Source organism: Blennius ocellaris (genome assembly GCF_963422515.1).
Source record: "Blennius ocellaris genome assembly, chromosome: 16".
NCBI classification, from domain to species: Eukaryota; Metazoa; Chordata; class Actinopteri; order Blenniiformes; family Blenniidae; genus Blennius; species Blennius ocellaris.
This window is the reverse complement of record NC_137665.1, coordinates 12739016-12758920: the sequence shown is the minus strand read 5'-3', so window position 1 is coordinate 12758920 and position 19905 is coordinate 12739016. Positions and strand designations below refer to the sequence as shown.

The 19905-nt window shown below is 42.2% G+C and overlaps 1 protein-coding gene across 2 annotated transcripts in view; it reads right to left on the bottom strand.

The window, feature by feature from the left end:
• rhbdf1a (rhomboid 5 homolog 1a) overlaps positions 1-12563 on the bottom strand; it is a 31889-nt gene extending 19326 nt beyond the window's left edge. For both annotated transcript variants that reach the window (XM_080511611.1, XM_080511612.1), the window contains exon 1: positions 12273-12563. The gene's annotated coding sequence lies outside the window, so the exon portion shown is untranslated. The remainder of the gene's footprint in view (positions 1-12272) is intronic.
• Between the last annotated feature and the right edge of the window lie 7342 nt (positions 12564-19905).

Genomic DNA, 19905 nt, shown 5'->3' with positions numbered 1-19905 from the left:
ACACCAACAGAACACATATCTGCATTCGCCATCGTATAGTCACAACACCCCTGTTCCTTTCTTCACAAGGCCTCAAATATTGTCAGGAAAATACAGGAGGGGAAAGAAATTGCGCTCCATTATTTTATCAGCACAAAACCCACAGCTTTTCACTGTGCAGTAATATCCTGCACAGGAAATCAATATGCTGGAGAGGTGAGACGTGTTGGGCTACAGAGAAAACCAAGGTATATAATCACTTTAATCTCTGCGTGCTTACAAACAGAATATCACCCAACTCAATATCAACTCCACCAGGGTAAAAGTATCTCCTTCTCTTCAACAAAAAAACGAAGCATTACTACAAGTATGGCTAATTCACCTGAATTATTCAGAGCTTCTCAACAGGTGAATTATTTACAGCATCCATCCTGCTGGAGCTACTGTGCGTGCAGGTAGCTTTCAATTGGATTGTTAATGAGTGTGCTTCTGCTCAGTGCAGCAGACAGCCAGAGCCTCGCTTCACCTTGATGGAAGAAAAAGAAAAAGAACCAGGCTCACTTAGTAAATCTGCACAGCGTCTCAAGTCGGAGCTGTGTTTGGGTCTCTAATCTTCAGGAAGCAGCTGACAGTGAAAACTCCCTCACTGTGAGCTATTTATACACGACACAGGCCAAGACAGCTCGATATGGTTTTTATACAATAACAAAAGAGTTGTGTGTTTGCTCGGTGGCCACTTCTGTGGAATCGGGGGCCCACCCCGCTGAACCAGTTCACAGTCAAACAGTCTTCACCCCTTTGTCATTAGGCGGCTGATAAGCAGTTTATAGACTCCAGCTGCCAGACCCGCAGTATTTGTTTGCTGTACAAGCTTATCATCACCTCACTGATGCTCCAGCTGCAGCCGACAAGGAAGATCACTCCAGATGCCACAGGGTGGGAAAATCCAGTAGCTCCTGCACTCCCAAACAACTTCACAGTCCAGCATGGAGAGTAGGTGCCAGTACAACATGACTGTGATACTTCAGAAGGCTCAACCAGAGAGGAATACGTTTCAAAATGAACAAAATGTCTGTTATATCAAAGGTTTCAACCTGGGAGGGTTTGCACATGACACTTTTTGGAAACAAGAGCAAACCTGTCTTTTGTACGATGGTGAGAGAGGGTGGTTCTGCCAGTGTCTGACTTCACTGTAATGTTTTAACAAATCAGATTTCAGAAGGGGGGGGGTCTTTTCTTAGTGGACATCCGAGGGGCCTTCATAGAACAGCACTGTCATATATCATAAGGTGATTTATTCTGCTCATGAAGTGAAACAGGCGTTAAGCAATTAGATTAGATAAAGAGGAAAAGATTGTTAGCATTTTTAGAATAATGAAATGAGTAGAATTTCACAAAACTCCTGAAAATCCTGGTTTTTGTTGTGAAGTTTTCCAAATTTAACAGATCTAACATTAGAATCTAAATCTATATACTCATAACCATAGAGCGTTTTTTAATGAATAAAAAGAGATGATATTCCCTTCTCTTACCAATTCCCATCCTTCCAAATGAGACAGGAGACAACAAACATCTCATTGTCTAAAAGAGGTTTGACATTCTCTAGTTAAGTGAGTAAGAGAAGAATCTCAGACACAGCATGCCCTAACAACATGTGATCCTCATCTAAATAGTTTCCAGCATGATATCAGCCTGAATCAAGCCGACAAAAGGTTTCATTGTATGGCCTGATGTGGACTGGGCTGAACAAAGGTCATTGTGCGGCCCGATCGTAGCCAGAAAAAGCAGAAGCGGGCAAAAGTTTTGATTCCTTCATCAATGGAAATGGCACACCAAGCAAAAAACCCAGCTGAGACAACTTCTGAGGTACAAGATGATTATGAATTGGCAGAGAAAACTCATAAGTGTATACAATGGAAAAACAAATCAAAGGGAAGCACAGTGACAGAAAATATTCAGTGCGATGTCACGCTACCACCACACATGTTTCAGGTATTTTCTGTAACTAATCAGTCACTGGGATTAAAAGTACCTCGCAAAGGGAAGCCCATCAACTCTGTCATTTCACATCCTCTGTGGGAGACCACCACCATGGGGAGGTCAGGTTACTGCTTGTTTTACTGAGGAAGGAAATGCAGAGCAGGGGGGGGGTTACCAGCAAATGAAGGCAGGAAACATGCTGTAGAGCGAGCGCATTCGCCTTGTCCGGTCCACACGACCACGGAAACAACATAAATTTGCTCGCATGCACAGGATCACATCCACACCGCGCACGTAAACATACTCATCCCGTCCCCTGGGGGATGATGAAACCTACGTCACTATATGCCAAAAATAATATGCCTTGTTTGACTCAGGCCTGCCGCCCACCCGGGCCCTGTGGAGAGCAGCCAGATAGTGAGATCTCAGTGGAGTGTGACATCGAGGCTGACATGTCTATTGAGGAGAGCAGACGAAGTGTGGCCTGTATTAGTGGGACAATGGGAATTAGCCGCATTAGCATGGATCCATGCGGAGGAGTGAATAAATGCTGTCTAGTCTTCACGACACAGGACTTTCCAAAGTCAAGTTCTGAGTTGAAGGAGTTTTCTGTGCCCATAAAGACACTGAAATTGAATTCTTGTGACCAGGGTGAACACAGATATTCACAGTACAAGTAGTGATTATGATGGACTCTGCCAAAAGCAAATAATTTGACTTGTGAATTCTTTGGAGAAGCCCCCCTCCAGATCATTAAAATGTCATGCTGCACATGGTTTGTCAGACATCCTAATGTTTTTCACCGGATATTATTGTAAGAGCTGCTGGGATTCAGATCGGATGCTTTGATTTAAAGCATATTATTTGCAATTGTCACAACTCGTTTCATACTAATCTTCATTTAATTTAATTTTAAATATTTTATTAAAATAAAGAAATTTTACTCTCCACTTGTTTATTTTTTATTTTTTATCATGATTTCTTGTCACAAATTAAACTTGAAAAAGTCATGCTGAGAAAACCTATCCATAAGACACAGATTTTTAAGGCTCAGGAAGGCAAACACTTTGTTATGCAACAACAAATATAGCAGTGGCGTCAAACATAAGGCCCATAGGCCAAAACCAGTCGGCAAGAAGCTCCAATCTGGTCAAACCACCAAGCAAATGGCGAAACGTTAAGAGAAAACATTGATTTATTTAACACATTTTTTTTTAAGAGTAGTGGACCCAACACAAGACCTGAGCTGAGATATTGGCATGAAAGCCAGTCAATGCCATGCTGACCGAGTGAGTTTGTAAAAACATACATTTGGGCATTTCACTGCATTTTGCACACGAACGTTTTATTAAAATGGCTTTATGTTGATATTGTAGTAATTTTTGGTAGTAATTGTTTGGTCTTGCAAAATTATAGACATTTTCATCACGTATACTCCACAACAAAGAAAATCCTCAAAGTTTAAGTTTAAATGTTATTTTGGCAATATTTTACCAATCCGGCCCACTTAAGATGAAATTGGGTTTGCATGTTTCCCCTGATCTAAAATGTGTTTGAAACCCCTGGCATATAGACATTAAACAAATGACATCAACCACACATGACTTTCAGAACAAAATAACAATAACTCAACCAAATGCTTAATTATATAAACATATTCATTTACTTTTCTTTTTTTGTTGTTGTTGTGAAAATCATGCTCAGCTTAATTAGTAATTAGCAGTCTAGTATTTTTGCATCGAGTGATTCAACCATCACAGCGAGGTCTATTTGTGTTTTTCCAACATTTCATTTAATTCACTGGCAGATAGAAGTAAACCACTTCAGATGCATACAACCTTCACATGCTATTTTTACCTCCTTGAGTGATTAGCAAGCCTTGAACAGCACAGAGTACTACATATTGATTGGCAGCATTGATTATCACCACTGCGGGCTGGGAAAACTACAGTCTGCACACATGTGGGTGGTTGAGTGAGCGTAGAGATGTGCCCAAGATTCAGGGAATATGAAATAAGCAGCCTGCCTCTGCACCAAACCTCAGCCGGTGTCACACTTCACTGTCACAGACGGCCTGTTTGGGATGCCGCTGCAAACTTGATTCTCGACAAGCAGCAGGACTGTATTTTATTTCTTGTAGAAGTACAGTCTCAGAGGCTGAGTTACCGTTCAGCCTCCCTATCTGTGAATGAAGGAAAAACCAATTTGGTCCCACAAACAACAACTAGGTCATTTTAAATAAAGCTTCCGCATCTGAATCTCTTTCATCCGTCGTGCAGGAAAACATGCAGATGAAAGAGGAGCGAGACGTGCAGGGAGCTGTCATTAAAGTGAGCCTTATAAAGTTTGGTGGGTAATGACAAGCAGATAAGAGCGTTCACATCTGCAGCACACACTCTTGTTCCACGGCTGCACGGGACTGTAAGCGCACACTAATTCATCAGCTACAACATACTCTCTCCATCAGCGCTGGTGTGAAAAGAAATGTACACAACCGGTGTGAATTTGATGACATCTCTGAGACATCAAGAGAGAAATCTGTGGGTTGGTTGATGCTTTGCCAGAGTCACAAATATGAGCGACGTGAGACACAAATATGGGTCACAAGACACGAAGAGTTTGAGAATTGAAGAGCAATGACTCCGAAAATTGCTCCGAAAAGTCTCTGTGTCAAGACAAGTGACGGTAAATCCCCGACGGTGTCATTTCAATGAGTGGTGTTCAGCAAATGGGAGCAAAAACTACAGATAGTACAAAATGTACAAAGATGCATCCTTCATGAGTAAGTGGTTGTAATGCGACAGAATCCATATTTAGATTATGTGGATCGGGTTTTTGAAGAGTTGTTCCATAAAACTCGTTTGGTTGATCATTTTTAAGCAGTGTACATTTCCCTGCATTCAAACTTCCTTGTGTAAAAACTCCACACTGTGTGTGTGGATTTCTACCACAGAGCTGCCAGAAAAAAGAGAAACAAATGACTAATAACCGGTGTCAAAAATAATGAACTAAAAGCATACAAGTAACCGATTAGGGATATGAAATTAGTAAATGAGTTCACCAAGACCTTGGCCATCATTACTTTTGTTACATATTGTGTTGTAGAACTCTTAATATTTCCTATTTTACTAAACTCGTGTTTATCAGAGGAGGATCACATCATTGGTGCTGAATTAACCCATTCCTCCTGACAGCATCACGAAACACTCACCACTGTAATTTTAGCTTTAGACTGCCACAACAGTGCCTGTGATTCATTAGCAACATTAAATAAATGTTAGCTTTGCATTGTGAGGCCAGCCTTCTGTTCTTTGCATGTTGGCAGTTTATCTCAGCTACTTGGAAAAGCAACTTAACTACTTAACTTAATTTTCATTCGCAGCTGGTAAAGTAACTCCAACATTTACTGATTGTGATCAAGAATTAGTTTTCATGGACATCATTACACTCACATCAACCAGCATGTTGTTTTAAGTAATTCTCTGCCAAACAATACTTTTCTTGCTGCTCAGTTAAAAAGCTGAACTGAATTCTAAGCTTTCAAACAAGCCCCGCACTGTGGAATTTTACTCAAAACATGACAACTTCCTGCGTTTTCTGCTTAATTAAGGACATTTTGTCGTATACTTTATTAAAAACTGAGGGAACACGCAGGGGAATAGAGGAGTTTACACCCAGACCTGAGTCAAGGAGATGTAAAAGTCAAGAATGAAGCAGAGGAAGGAGGAAGAATGAAAGCACAGAGCTCAGCCTGCAGATCTGTGGAAAACTCCTGACAACAGTACAGGAAAATTGGGAAGGTCAGAGCAGGTCTTCTGGGACTATTAGACCCAGCCAGAGGAAGGCCTCCCAATGTCTGATGTAACTGAAGAAAACACACACCCCCATTGTTTGCCACCAACAGTCACTTTTTCCTCCGGGTCACTGAGAGCGCACGTTGAGGCGCTCCTGCACTGAGTTCATGGAGTGACAACCTCAGCGAAAACTCCCAAGCAGAAGTGACAAACTGTAACAGAAGTGTGGAGACAGAAAGTCTGATGAAAACAGGCTGAGAGAGAAGTGAACTATTTAAAAAAGCAAATGTCGCTGCAAGTGCAAACACAAATAGGCTCTTGGAAAAAAAAAAAATCGCTTCCGATTAACATTTCTGTTCTTGTTTGTTTTTGCCTCTTTTTTTCAAAGTGAATATGTTTCACCACGCATGAGGCTTCCAGCACGGTGCCTTCGCTAGAACTGGGTGTGATCAAGTGTGCCCCATAAATGAAAGGTTTTACATCATTTTCCCTGGCATGCAGTATTACAACCTCTGTCAGCTGGCAAATGGAAGGAAAAGTTGGCACTGATGTCAGGAAAGAAAGAAGAAAAGGCAAGTTAAGAGTTATGGGAGAAGGTACTGTCAGACACGCAAATAATACTTGGCATGATGCCCCATCATTCCCTCTGACTGACAACATCCAGAAATAAAAAAGGAAAAAAAAAAAAAAAAAACTACAAAAATATTCACCTCTGGTACATATTGGTGACTTGTCAGTCATTTGGATTACAACACATGGCTGTCTCAGTCTAAACCAAAAGAAAAGAGAATTCATACTAAGAACCACCTCTTCCGGAAAAGAAAAAAAAATAGAGAAGTCACCAGAGTCCAAAACACACCCTCATTTCTGGGAATACTGCTGGAGTGAGTTTTGTGCGTGGTATGTGATGTTGGTGGGACTGCTGAAGCTGTCCAGATATAACTGAGTCTGCACTTCCATTCAGGGAGCAGTCAGCTTGAGTTTAGGCAGTCTGGTACACAATGAGGATTCACAGCCTCTGGGTATGACGGCCGACTGTGCCAAAGATAGAGGGGTGGGAGCGGAGAGGGCTATCCTATTTAAAACAGTACTCTCATCGGCACTGAGACAGAGCTGGGATACTGTATCAGTCAGGGTGTTCCTGGAGCTGCCCCTCTGGCCTAACAATGAGCCGAAGGAAAGTAAACATCTACGATGCAGAACCGTCAGAATAAGTAAAGCGCAACAGCAACAAACTAAAGCATCCCGAATGCATTTCATTTTACACTCTGTCCAACTCTTCTATAACACCGGTTCAGTTATTGTCTCTCTATAGAACACATGTATGACATTAACAGTCAATGAGCTTAAATGTCCAACTTCTTCCGTTTAATAAATACTAAACCTTTTTCTGAGAGGACTGATGACAGTTATACGACATTCAAATTCAAGAGTCTTACAAAACTTCAATACAAGCACATACTGACTCTAGACTGGTCAGTTCACTCTGAGGGTATTTGTTGAACAATCTACACAAATAAAGTAATAATCTACCTGCTTCATCCAGATGATGGACATACTTGAGGGGGGGTTGAGGCTTATTAATGGGAAACAACACTGCCAGAAAGCCACCAGACACCGGCCCCGTTTAAATGACGATGTTTTCAAGTGAAAATGGAAAACATTCGCTGGGTTTTGGGGATACGTTTACACGACAGTGCCTGGAGTCACTGAAGATGTAATATTTTGAAAACAGCTCCCGAGGTAGAACTTTCTGAAAACACTGACTCTGTCTCGATGTAAACGGGTAAAACAACTTTTCTGGAATGTAGCTGGAGTCAATAGTTCTTCTGCACATGCACGAATAGATGGAAATTCACAATGTTTGCCTCCAGAGTGTCATGACTCCAGTCCATCTTCTCCTGGGACGTGGTAGTTTTAAAGTTGACAGTCAAGTAACAACAATCTCACTTGGCCGGCCGTCCATCCCTATGAATTTCTGTGTACTCGCCATTGTTATTGTTGAAAAACGTATTGTTGCGACCAGGAAGGTTTTTGCTGTAAGGAGCTGTAAGATAACTATTATCTCACTGTGCCAGGGTAGGAATCACACGAGTCTGATTGTGTTTATAGCAGTTCCCATCTCCTCAGTTTAGTGGCATTATTTAAATCCAAATAAAAGCCTCTAAAGACACCTACTTCAGATGACAGCTAGTGAAACTCAATGATTAAAATCATGAAATGGTTTACCCATTGAACTAGAATAACATGCTCCAATATCTAGTTTGAGTCATTTTATAAGCTGACCAAAATTGCTACATGGAAAATTGTACTATAATAATAACAGTCATGTGAACTGGCTTCTCACGAGTTGCCCATCAAGGAGTGCTGCTGTAATTTAAGCTCGTGTGATACAAGCCTTTAAAACTGTCAAGGGGGTTTGCTCTGGTAAAACTTTAGCAATTGCCGCATACCTGTCGTATATATTTCTGTCTCGAGGCATCAGGTAAAGACATTTATTGGTTTATCTGCAGGCGCACCCTCTGACAGCTTCTCATTCTTAAAGAGGAAGGCTCAAAGGTCAAGGAGCCATTGCTACTTGACTATAAACAGTGGCCTTCTGGGAAAAAACACTCAATATTCCCACAGTCCTGAAACTGAGCTTTGAGCCCTGAGGTTAACCAGCCTCAAACACAATGTCACCGAGAGCACAAGCCATGAGACCAAAAACATCCTCTAACTACCAATCTCAAATTAGATGTTTTCATCCCTGCTAAAGCTCAATTCCAGCTTCAAGCAAATAACTGTGAATACAATCCACGGGAACGTGTAATTTTCCAATTCGGGAGCCTCACAACTTCTTCCCCCAAATCTGCGCTTCAGAGGTTTCTAGTAAATTCTGTGAGTGCCGGTTCCCGTGTGGCTGGCCAGCTCATGACAGATGAGGTGCTGACTGAGAGAGGGGCAGGGTGGCATGCTAGCAGATGGAGGCCTTGGAGGCTTAGAGGTAGACCTGAAATAGCCTCGCGACTCCGTTACAGCATTACATCACAGCCAACTTCACCGTCATGGCTGCCGCTGCATCCTGCAAGCGCCAAGGTGTAATGGGACAATCAATTGAAATGGCTGTGAGTCACACAATCGATCCGTCAACGTCGGAAGCAGTTTGACATAGCATTATTATCCAATTGCTGTATTTTAAGGCAAAACAGAGGCCATAAGCAAATGCCACACTTATTTCTTATATACACACTTGAGAAACACAACTGACACATTGTGTTATTTTGTTTAGACTTCTGGCAACCAGGCAGGATGTATCGGATTACATTTCAGAATTCATATGTGCAGCAGACACCAGAGCCACGGTACAGTTGCTCTTTTCCCACAAATACCACATTATTTGACACGCGGGGAGAATTTGCTCCTCTTACTTGACAACTTAGTCGAAAGCAAAAGCACATCAAAGTCGCCAGAGACACAAGCCGAGCGAGCACCAGTGAGGAAAAGATCAAACAGACTGCAAGATCTCTCGCCGTCAATAATGCCTGACAAGCTCTTAAGATAATGTCTCCGTTTTGGGAACAGTTGTAACCAATATATTTAGCAGGGACGACTGGGTATTGTCCCGGAAGCGGCAGAACAAGTTGGTTAACATATTTGACCTCTCCAGGTGCTGCTGACATGCCCCACATTCGCAAGTCAACCTGGGAGAAAAGAAAACACCCCTTAGTGGCAGTTTTTCCCACTGAGCACACATTGTGTCTGTACGGACTGGGACGTAACAGTCTGAGACAAAATATGCAAAACATGAATCCTTCAATGCTGCACATGCATGTAGGAAGGAAGGCCAACCTTTAAGGGAGGATCACATGAGGCAAAAAACTTTTAGAATCATACACTTGTGAATGTAAAAAGAATTTGGTTCATGCAGTTAGAGTTTAGTCAAATGAGATTTGTACCGTGGTTAGCTCTCTCGTCTCATAAAAAACGTTAAGCTTCTCTGTGTTCAGTTTGCGTGTGGATTTTCCCACAGTCCAAAAACATTGATTTGGGACTAACGAGTGACTCCAAATTGCCCGCAGGTGTAAATGTGAGTGTGTCTCGCATTATTGACTTGTGATGGACAGAAAATACATCCATTGTGTACCCTGCCTTAGCCCAAGAGTAAGATGAGATCACCCTTCAGCACTCAGTGACACACTGTTGGGTAAAGCGGTATAGACAATACATGGATGGACTCATCATATAACACAAATTATATACATGTAAGAGGTGGCGTGTTTCAACTGGTCTCCTCTGTGGTCAAACCTGCATATTATGTGACCCGCATGTTTGATTTCCTGGTGCAATCTGAGAAGATGGAAGTTAAAGTACCGTACAGTTGCAATGGGGTTTGAGCAAGCTTGCGTTCTATTAATAGGAACTCCATCCATTTATAATAATCATTTTAATTTACCATAGCAACCACAATAATTTAACTTCTACCTGCACAGAAAAGTACTACATTTCAGGCTGCTTGGCAAACACATGTTTAAAAGGAACACGTTTTTGACATGTCACACAGATGTGTTTGCTGGCGAAACACCCCGGGGTTATTTAGCAAAGCATGTGTGCTCCACACATGGAACTGTTCAGCCCACTCATTTTCATCTAATCTGAACTCAGAGGGGAACCGTGTCCAGACGGACCTAAAAGAAAATGACCAACAATCACAGGGAGCACGCCCAAGTTCGGGAAGAGAATTCAGGTTTTAGAAGGATTCTTCCAAGAAATGTAGAGTCGCTTGGTCGTAGTGGAAGACTGCACCACCTCATCAACAGAGAAGGAAATCTACAAAGAGAGCCCATTGTGAGCTAAATAACCACGACCTGCTCGTAGATACGTCAGCTTGGAGTGATTATGGGCCGTTTTATGAACAACATCACGGGGCTGTTGCCCTACGGTGGGTGGGGGGGAAAATTGTTTTCTGAAGAATGCCAGTGACTGAAGTTTGATAACATGAGCAGTGAGCATGAAATCCTGCCCTGTAGCTCATTTGAAGGCAACACCATGAAGCAGTTGTACAGGACTGTGCACTTGGCCACACCGGCAGACAGACAGATACCGCGCCATGAGTCATGCAGGCATGACTACAGCATGGCCCCCTCAGCAGCACTCTGAAAAACTCACATACCAGCCAGTCAACAAAAGCCAGCCTAGATGGTGGACCCGGCTCCCGCCCAGTATCACATACCCACATAAACATCCAAACATACACATCAGGAATACTCTCCCCAGGGTCCAGTTGGAGCCGATACAGAGGAAGGGAATGACTGCCACTATCACACATCGGGGGGCTGCTTTATCTGTGTGATTACATCACCCTCAGCTATGATCCCCCCCCTCCTCTTGCTCCATGTGATAAGGTTTCAGGAACACTGGGCACACAAACCGGCCCATGTGCTCCTATGTCCCGTCTGCCAAAATAACTCAGCAGTTTCTAATACAGTAGGTCTACGGTTACACTTCTGTCTGCCCAGGTATTGTGGGACGGCGGTGCGAGTAACCTTTCCCATGTCAACAAGGCTGCACTTTTGTTAGGAGGCTTCGTGTGCGGCTACTGGCGCTGCTCATATCCTGGAGCTTTGGACCACCGATGAGTCAAATGTAGAGCTTGAGTTGGCAGCTGTGTGTGAAACAATGTGGAATGTGCACCCTTTTGACTTTCTTCCATGAGTGATGTTGAGTCACAATGTGTCGGTGCAACAATTAAAAAGCAAAACAAAGAGTGCAACAACACTGTAATGGTCAACGAGGGGTAAAAATACCCCATCTCCTGTTTGTTTTTCTGCACCATACCTCATTTCACATGTAATATTGGTATCTTCTCAATATGGTGTATAAGAAGCAAGTGGTTACTTATTATAAAATGAAAAAAATGGCTGCCCTTGAGGAGGAGGATGCTGATCATGACCAGTAGGAGGAGGAAGAAGAGGAGGAGGAAAATGACAAAGATGAGTGAGGTCATGATGGGACTTCACATGTAATGTGCTCCACCATCTCTCAACTCCATCGTAGTTTAGGTTCAAAAATCCAATTAGATGACATTGCCAGATGTTGAAATGGGTGGCTCTGATGAGATTTTGTATATGTTCCAAAAGTTCAGAGAATTTAATAAAATAAAATAAAAGTAATTCAGCCCTTGAGTCTGCGTCTTGTTTTGGACATCAACCTCCATTAATCCCACTCAAACATCTCCTGGATGCGTAACACACTTTTTCTTTTTTTCTTTTTAAACAGGTGATTGGCCCCTGAAGGTAGAAACAATTACTCCACATGAGGACTTTAAATAGACAGCGTTCACAGTGAAAACTCCACACGGCTTCAATTCAATTCATTCACTTGAGAGGGTTTGGATCGAGGAGATAGGAGGGAAAGAGCTGCTTTCTTCCTCGATCACGACGCGCAAGAGAAGCGCTCCCACCGCCCGCCGCCTGCCTGCCAGCCAGCCTTCCGTGTGGACCACCGGAGAGACAGCCGCGACACGATCCAACAACTCACCCTTATAACACCCGGCTCAGAGGCGCTCCAGCAGCGAGGGGAAGAAAAAAAAAATCCGGATTCACAGATGTTTCCACGGGCAGCAGATAAGTGATTTGTCACATCATCCTGACAGCGGCGCGGCAATAAACGCACTTGTGTGTGTGTGTGTTTTTTTTTTCCTCCCCAGGACGCAGATGTTTGGCAGCCGATCCGGAGCAGTTCGGTCCGGTCCGGTCACTCCGGATCACTGCAGCCTCCCTCTTACGGACAGGGCATTCCCACACTGCTCCATGGATCGACCCGGGGCAAGTTTTTCTTCTGCCGGTTGTAGGCTAATTCAGTTTGGTTGGGGAGTCAGCCCCGCCCTGGACTGAAGACGGTCTTCGGGGAAGGCAGAGCCCGACCGGAGCGCAGCCAATGAACACATACGCAGGGAGGCGCTGCTTCTCCCGGCGAGGCGAGCCGCCGTGACTAAGCGATAATCTCTTCGTGGTCCATCCAGAGGACTGAACACTTCAACCTTCTCCACCACAAGCAACCTGCAGATGTCTCAGAGGCGCCTTGACGCACATGCACGCCACCATTCCCTATAATTACCTAATTATAAGGAATGGATGAGCGCGGTGCGCAATCGTTTTAAAGTGCAGGTGCACAAACCCACCAAAAAGGGCAGAGAGTTGTATTTCTAATCTTACATGTTATGCACTGGTTCTTTTATTTCAAAAGCTTTGAATATAAATATTAAATAAATAAAACATTAATTTCACAGTAACGGGAAATCCAATTCAGCTGCTCCTTCTTATGATGCTGATCACAGAAAGTCCTCACTGTAACGAATTGAATCATGGCAAAATAAACCTCATGATTGAGAATTCAGTTCAGGTTTGGAGACCGTTGTAGTTGTTAAAAATGTTTAGTCAGTATCCTGATGGTTGAACATTTTTGCAGTGATTACACACATTTATACACGTCTAATTCCACGTACTAAACAATTCATAGCAATAAAAAGTTATTTCAGCTGGTTTATTTTTAAATTTGCAGTTATCATATCTACAAACTTGCAATATATAATTAATCTCAACAAATTACGAACGAGTAAAAAATATTTAGAAATGCATTAAAAATATTTATATTTTAAGATAATTATGATAAAACATATAAAGTCATATTTTATGGCTACTATTCAAGGAACAAGACCGAGCCATGCAGAAGCAAACTGATGTCAAATCATTTGCAATGGATATATGATCATTTGCCATCTCTCACTCAGGTTAGGACTATAACTATAATCAGACCTTGCATGTGTTTTATAAGTAACATGCAACAATACACTATACATTTTGTTATTTTATGAGCAGTAGTAACTTTATGCTGTGAGCTTGAAGTGCAGATAAATATAATTATAAATCTTTTATTAGTATTCAAGCAAAGGCCTGAATCTTTCAAACACAAACTTAAAGCTGTGTTCTAGATAAAATGACTTTTTGAGTGCATACACACATTAACAGTGCACCAAAGTTTTGGCACAGAGATATGACTTTATTTACTAAGACATTTAACCTAAATTGCAGCAGAGTTGCGTCCACAGCCTGAATGATCATAATTAGAACACAATCAAATCTAAAACCAGTGATCATTATGTTTCTGCTTCCAAGTAAAGCTGTTTTTTAAAATGTATTTATTTGGTGCATAGTACCATGACAAAATTGTTACTCAAACCTGTACGTTTCTCTTGCTCTCAGGCTTTTTTCTGGACAAAGTTAGCTTTGTTGCCACATGACACAACAGGAGTCCTGCGTCACATGCCATCAAAGATGAGCAGAGCCTCCTTCCCCAAACCTCATGCAACATCCCAGCCGTGCCTCATTACTGGGGCAGTGAAACTGACTATAAACCATAAATCTCACACATTCTCCTCAGCTCAGTGACGATTCATACACTGCACGTTACTCTGGTGTCGTATGAACCCGGGGTATGTGTCTGCTGATATGGATATACCTAACTGAGGAAGGCCGAGACTAAACATGAGCGCAGTCTGTGTACACAGCACTGCTCTGCCTTGCTCACTCAGTTTATGATATGGCACAATCGTATAAGCAGCAGATGCACAGAGTAGGATCATTTCATCAGCGCATTTTGAAACTTAAATAATAATAAAACATAGTCATTTTCCACCTCTTTGTCACATTTAATCTATTTAGCCCCGATGTACATAAATTGAAGACACGATAATGCAAAAATTAACACAATTTTTCACTTGCAATAACGCTGAATTAGTACTTTCCACATGTTGTAAAAAGTGTCTGAGAAACTTTCAGTGAAATATGGGTGACGATATCCCTATGCATGTCATGTGACATTCGCACAACATTTGCAGGAATCACAAGTTCATCCATTAAGATTCACTCAACATTCGCATATGACTCACTTGCATTAAATCAAAATTTACATTTGTTTACACAGTGGACTGCACAAATGTCAAGCAAAAGTCATGCAAGGGTTAATTCAAGGTACAATGTAGAGGCTGGGTGGTAACCCTGAGTCACTTTCCTATCCAACCTGTCCTCACTTTAGCTCTGTGAGTTTCATTTGGCATTACCAGGATGACAATGGTGACAAATTTAAAGATATTTGACTCAGCTATTTCATATACGAAGGCTGCCCACGGCACCACCTTACAGGGAGTGGTAACCAAGAGATGAATTGTGAGATTTCGTTCACTCCTGCAGCACAACATACACTTATCTTTGAAATGACATTCATTCATGCATCAGTCTTCTATACCTTTGAATCCCGGTCAGGGTCACGGGGCAATGGAACCAATCCCGGCTTGCAATGGGGGAAGGCAGGATCCACCCTGAACAGGTCGCCAGTCTATCACCGGGCAAAGACATAGATGTAGATGCACACTCACATTAACACCTTAAGGCAATTTAGTGTCACAAGTTAACGTCATATGCATGTTTTTTGGATTGTGGGAGGAAACAGGACTACCTGGAGGAAACCCACGCACAGACAGGGGGAACATGCAAACTCCACACAGAGAGGCACAGCCACAATTTTGATGTTTTTTTGTTGATTACTTTCAAATAATTTTAAATGATTTAGGTTTAGGTTCAGAAAATGACATACTATACCTTCAATAGGAAGGATACACCGAGTGTGCAGAGCTCCTCTCCAGTGGCAGGTCTTCGGCTCCATCAAATGTAAACACCATTACAGCACATTCCAGCCCGATTTCATTCAAAGCTCAGATCCAACTGGGAATATTCAAGAGGAGGCAGATGGATGTTAGCGAGCACAGAGTTTCTGAGGTGCTGACAAGGGGCACCGAGCACAGAGTTTTCTTCAGATGAGGTTTCGGGGCACTGGTGGTTTGTTTTGCTACCGTGTTCAAGCAATCGCCGGTAAAAAGAGCTGCTCACTTCATTCTGCTAATAAACTAATGGAAGATATAACATGGAGTAGATTTTCATTTCTGAATTCTGTAATTCTCTTCAGATAGTGTTTCTTAATGGTAGAAGACATAATAAAACTGTTCACCACCATAAAACTTGAGTCTAAAAGAAACTGCCGTTTTTCAACAGAACAACATTGTTCAGCAACACTCAAGTTCGTTTATGTTGTGTTTTATTTGCGGTTCTTTCAATTTAACCACTTTTCCATGATCAGCATTCTTTATTACAAAACCTTTTTCTAAGTGTAGAAGATATAAATATGTGCTTTTCAGGTTTTGCAACACCTCCTCCTCAGTTGTTCCCGTACAAGTCATCTGCAATACTCATCGCTGTACCAACACAGAGTTTATTCCATTCAAATGGGACTGTAAACCAAAATATACAGCAGACTTAAAGTAGGAAAGTCCTAAAGCTGCCTCTGATCTCGACTTTCCTTACTGCCTTGCCCCCAGGGGTCTCGTTGGCACTGGCATGACTGATAGCCATGTTCCAAAACAATGTAATCTAGAGACATTCTCCTAAATTAAGCAAAAGATGGTATTCCCACCACACGAATGAGTTTATCGAGGATTTTACATGTACTCGACTGTGTAAAGGGTGGTTTAGTGGCCTGCTGGGAGCTCCTGATTGATATACCATGAAGTCACGGTAATTAACGGTGAAGTCCCCCCATGAGACTATTGGGGGGGGGGGGGGGGGGGGGGGGTTGAAGTTGGGTCAAAGGCAACAATTAGGAAGACGCGCAGAACCTGTAGGAGCACTCAAAATCCCCCGAAGGCCCATCAATCATACACAGATAAAAGGGTTGAGCGCAAGGATAATGTTTAACCAAAAGGACACTGTCAGACGCTCCATAAACGACTTCCTTTTCTCCAACCAACCAGGGAAGCCAAGAGGAGATCAGTTCTGGAGTTTGTACATCAGCGACACGGCTTCCTGCAGGAAGGAGAAAGGCTGGATTTTGTTCACTTCAATCCACCAAGGCTGCTTGACTGGGTCTTACAGATTCTACTCAAAACATTTACTGGAAATTCAGTTAGCATTGACTACGCCTTAGAACTTTCAGCTCCAGGAGGAAATACATTCAATTTTGCTGTGAAGAGGGACATAACTTAAGGTTTTGTTTACTACATTCAAATGCTGACTAAAGCTGAAGTCAGTGCACTCTGCTTTCTATTCAATGACAAACCACTTTTCTGACCAAACGTGACTTAACTGCAGGAGAGGAAATAGGTTGTTTAAGAATTTAAAGAAGACACAGCGGGTTTTTGGGCGAGGCTGCCATGTTGTGCAGCCTCGTGGTCTGTTTTTATGTGATAACACCAATAAAACCAGGCGGTGTGCCTTCCCTCCGTCTGTCTGTCTGTCTGTCTGTCTGTCTGACTGACTCACTGCTTGTTCCCTCTGAGGGCTGCAGGTGTGAGCCGAGACAAGAAAACAGTTTATCAGAGCCAGCAAGAAAAGGTCAGGGGGGGGAGTTTCTACTGCAGGCTTGATCAATAAACCCAACTGCTGGAAGTTTTTGTGTCTTGTAATGATTCACCAAAACTACCTTCCGACTGTAATTGGCTGTTACATTTTGCCTGAGAAACTCAGGAACCTTAAGTGCATTTGTTGGGAGTGAGAATCTCTCTGGTGTGTCTCTGCTGAATCGGTGGAAACTGAGCCCTTCCAGTCCGACCCTGAACCTGCATAACGCATCGCTACTTTTCTACAATGCAGAACAAACCCACACATGTGGTGGAGATAAACAAAGGGCAAGCTATACTGTTCTCAGTGCCACAACCACACATCAACAGAGGTCCATAACTCGCGTTGATGCATGTTAGAAAATGGAAGCATGAGATTACACATGTTGGAGAAAAAAAAAAAAGAAAAAAAACACAGAAAAAAAACCCACAAAGCAGTTTCATCCATCAGCATGTTTTTCGGGTGCAGGTGTGCGAATCCTCATGCTTCCGCTTCACAGTGTGCGCCCTGCCACCTGTGCTCCAAACACCACACCTCTGCAGCAAACAAGAAAAAGAAGCACATGAATGATTAATTGGCTTCAATTAATAATTAATCTAATCACGAGCTGAACATGCATATGGCTACCAGGTTTCATCACTTCCAGTTACAGTATGAGAGAAGCCTGTGCAGATGCATTTCTCCATGAAGATGCATCGCTTGTTATTTCTGAACTGAAATTTCAGTTTGGACCTTATAAGTGACTTCAGTCACTATAAGGTTCTTTCGAAAAAGTATTATGGAAAGCCATGCTCCTGCTGATTTATACAGGCTCATTAAAGAAAGGAAATGGTTTGCATTGGTGTTCTGGTATGGTAATCAGATTACATTTGCACTTGATCCATGGGAGGAAGTTAAAATAAAAGGAAACAAAACAAGTAATATTCACCTTACCAACAACTTTTATTGTAATAAACATGATGAAAAGGTCTCCACTACACTGCCCAGGCGCTTGTACATTTTTTCAACATGTCCAAAATGAAGGATTGCAAACATCAACATCCCAAAATAACTGCTTGCTCTTTAATGACTATATCGTCTACGCAGTACTAATTTTAATACACACTAAGACAAGAGGTTATCTCAGCATCTCCTAATGTGTGACACACTGCCACGAATAGATTATTGCAATTATTTCCATCAGCAAACATTGTGGCTGTTCTTTTTTTAAACTATGAATCTCATGTAAAAGAGGTGCAATGTGAAGCGTGACAATTCCAAAAGTCTCAGCTTGTGAACGGCTGCCATGCTACTGCTTGCTTTGATTGCATGCAGTATGTGAAAAAGTACGATATGTGTTGACACCCATTACTGAGTCGCCGTTGCAGGAAATGACAGTAACGTCCTGAAAAAAACCAATGAAAACAGAGCGTGGTGTGAATAACTACAACTCTAAACAGCTATAAATGGCCATGCTAATAAGAGGACGTATAGCATTATTTGTGAAGATTACAGAATGCTGCCAATTTGTCAAAAGAAAACTCTAACTAAATTATAATATTAAAGCACATCAATCCAAGCATGCATTTAATTCCAGGATTTTAGTAAGTATCCTCAAAATCGTACTTTTTAACTGCAATCATTTCAATTTATCTATATGAAATATCGAATAGTAAAGCGAATTTCTCACACAAACAGTAAAGTAAATTAACTGTATCCATTGGATATTTTTATAAGCAAGATATAAAGCATTTTATTTTCTATTAAAAGAATAAACCTATTAGGAACCAAACTGTGAACCAGATGGTTTCAACATTAAGTCAATTCTGGGTGTATTTAGACACTTTCAGGAAACTATAAAACATATAATCATAAGATTAATTGGACAACGATTTACTGGAATGACAGCTAATTGCAACCATTATCAAAGAAAGAACAGGCCTATTAATCTATGTTCTGCTGCTTTGTCCAATTCAGTGTTGCTATCCCAGTTAATGATGTGCGAAGACACACACACACACACACACACACACACACACACACACACACACACACACACACACACACACACACACACACACACACACACACACACACACACACTCTCTCTTTCATATACACACCTTCAGGCAGTTTAGAGCCACAAATTAGTCTCCAAAGAATATTTTTGAACTGTGGAACGGAGCCAGAGCATCTCAATGAACGCCTTGCATATAATGCATCGGGAGAGCATGCAAATTGCAAAGAAAGGTCCCGAGGACACCCGAGTGCTAACCACTACACCACGCAGAACCAAAAATAAGAGTTGGCCTTGTCAATGCTGATGACATGATCCTATCAGACACAGCAGATCAATCCAGATTCTCGATTGGATTCTCTGACTGATATCGTACCGGTATTTTTAGCCAGGGAGCATTGTTATGCTCCTCCATCTGCGCACACAGCCGAGTCTTGGAAGCCCTACTCATCATCACTGCTGCTGAGGTGGCTGGTGGAGTTGAAAGGCGTCCAAAATAAGACTGCGAGATTATCAGCAGCAACCACAATGAAAGCAGCTCGGCTGGGCCAGCTCAGTCTGCCGCTGACAGACCGAAGAAACAAAGTCCTGACAAACAATGGCTCCCACTGGACCACCAACCAGGACAAAGTCAACAACTTCTACTGAACATGCTCAGCAGATTTCTGTCTGGAACTTATCCTCGCTCAGCAAGTCAATCATGCCATTTTACAATCAAAAGAGGCCT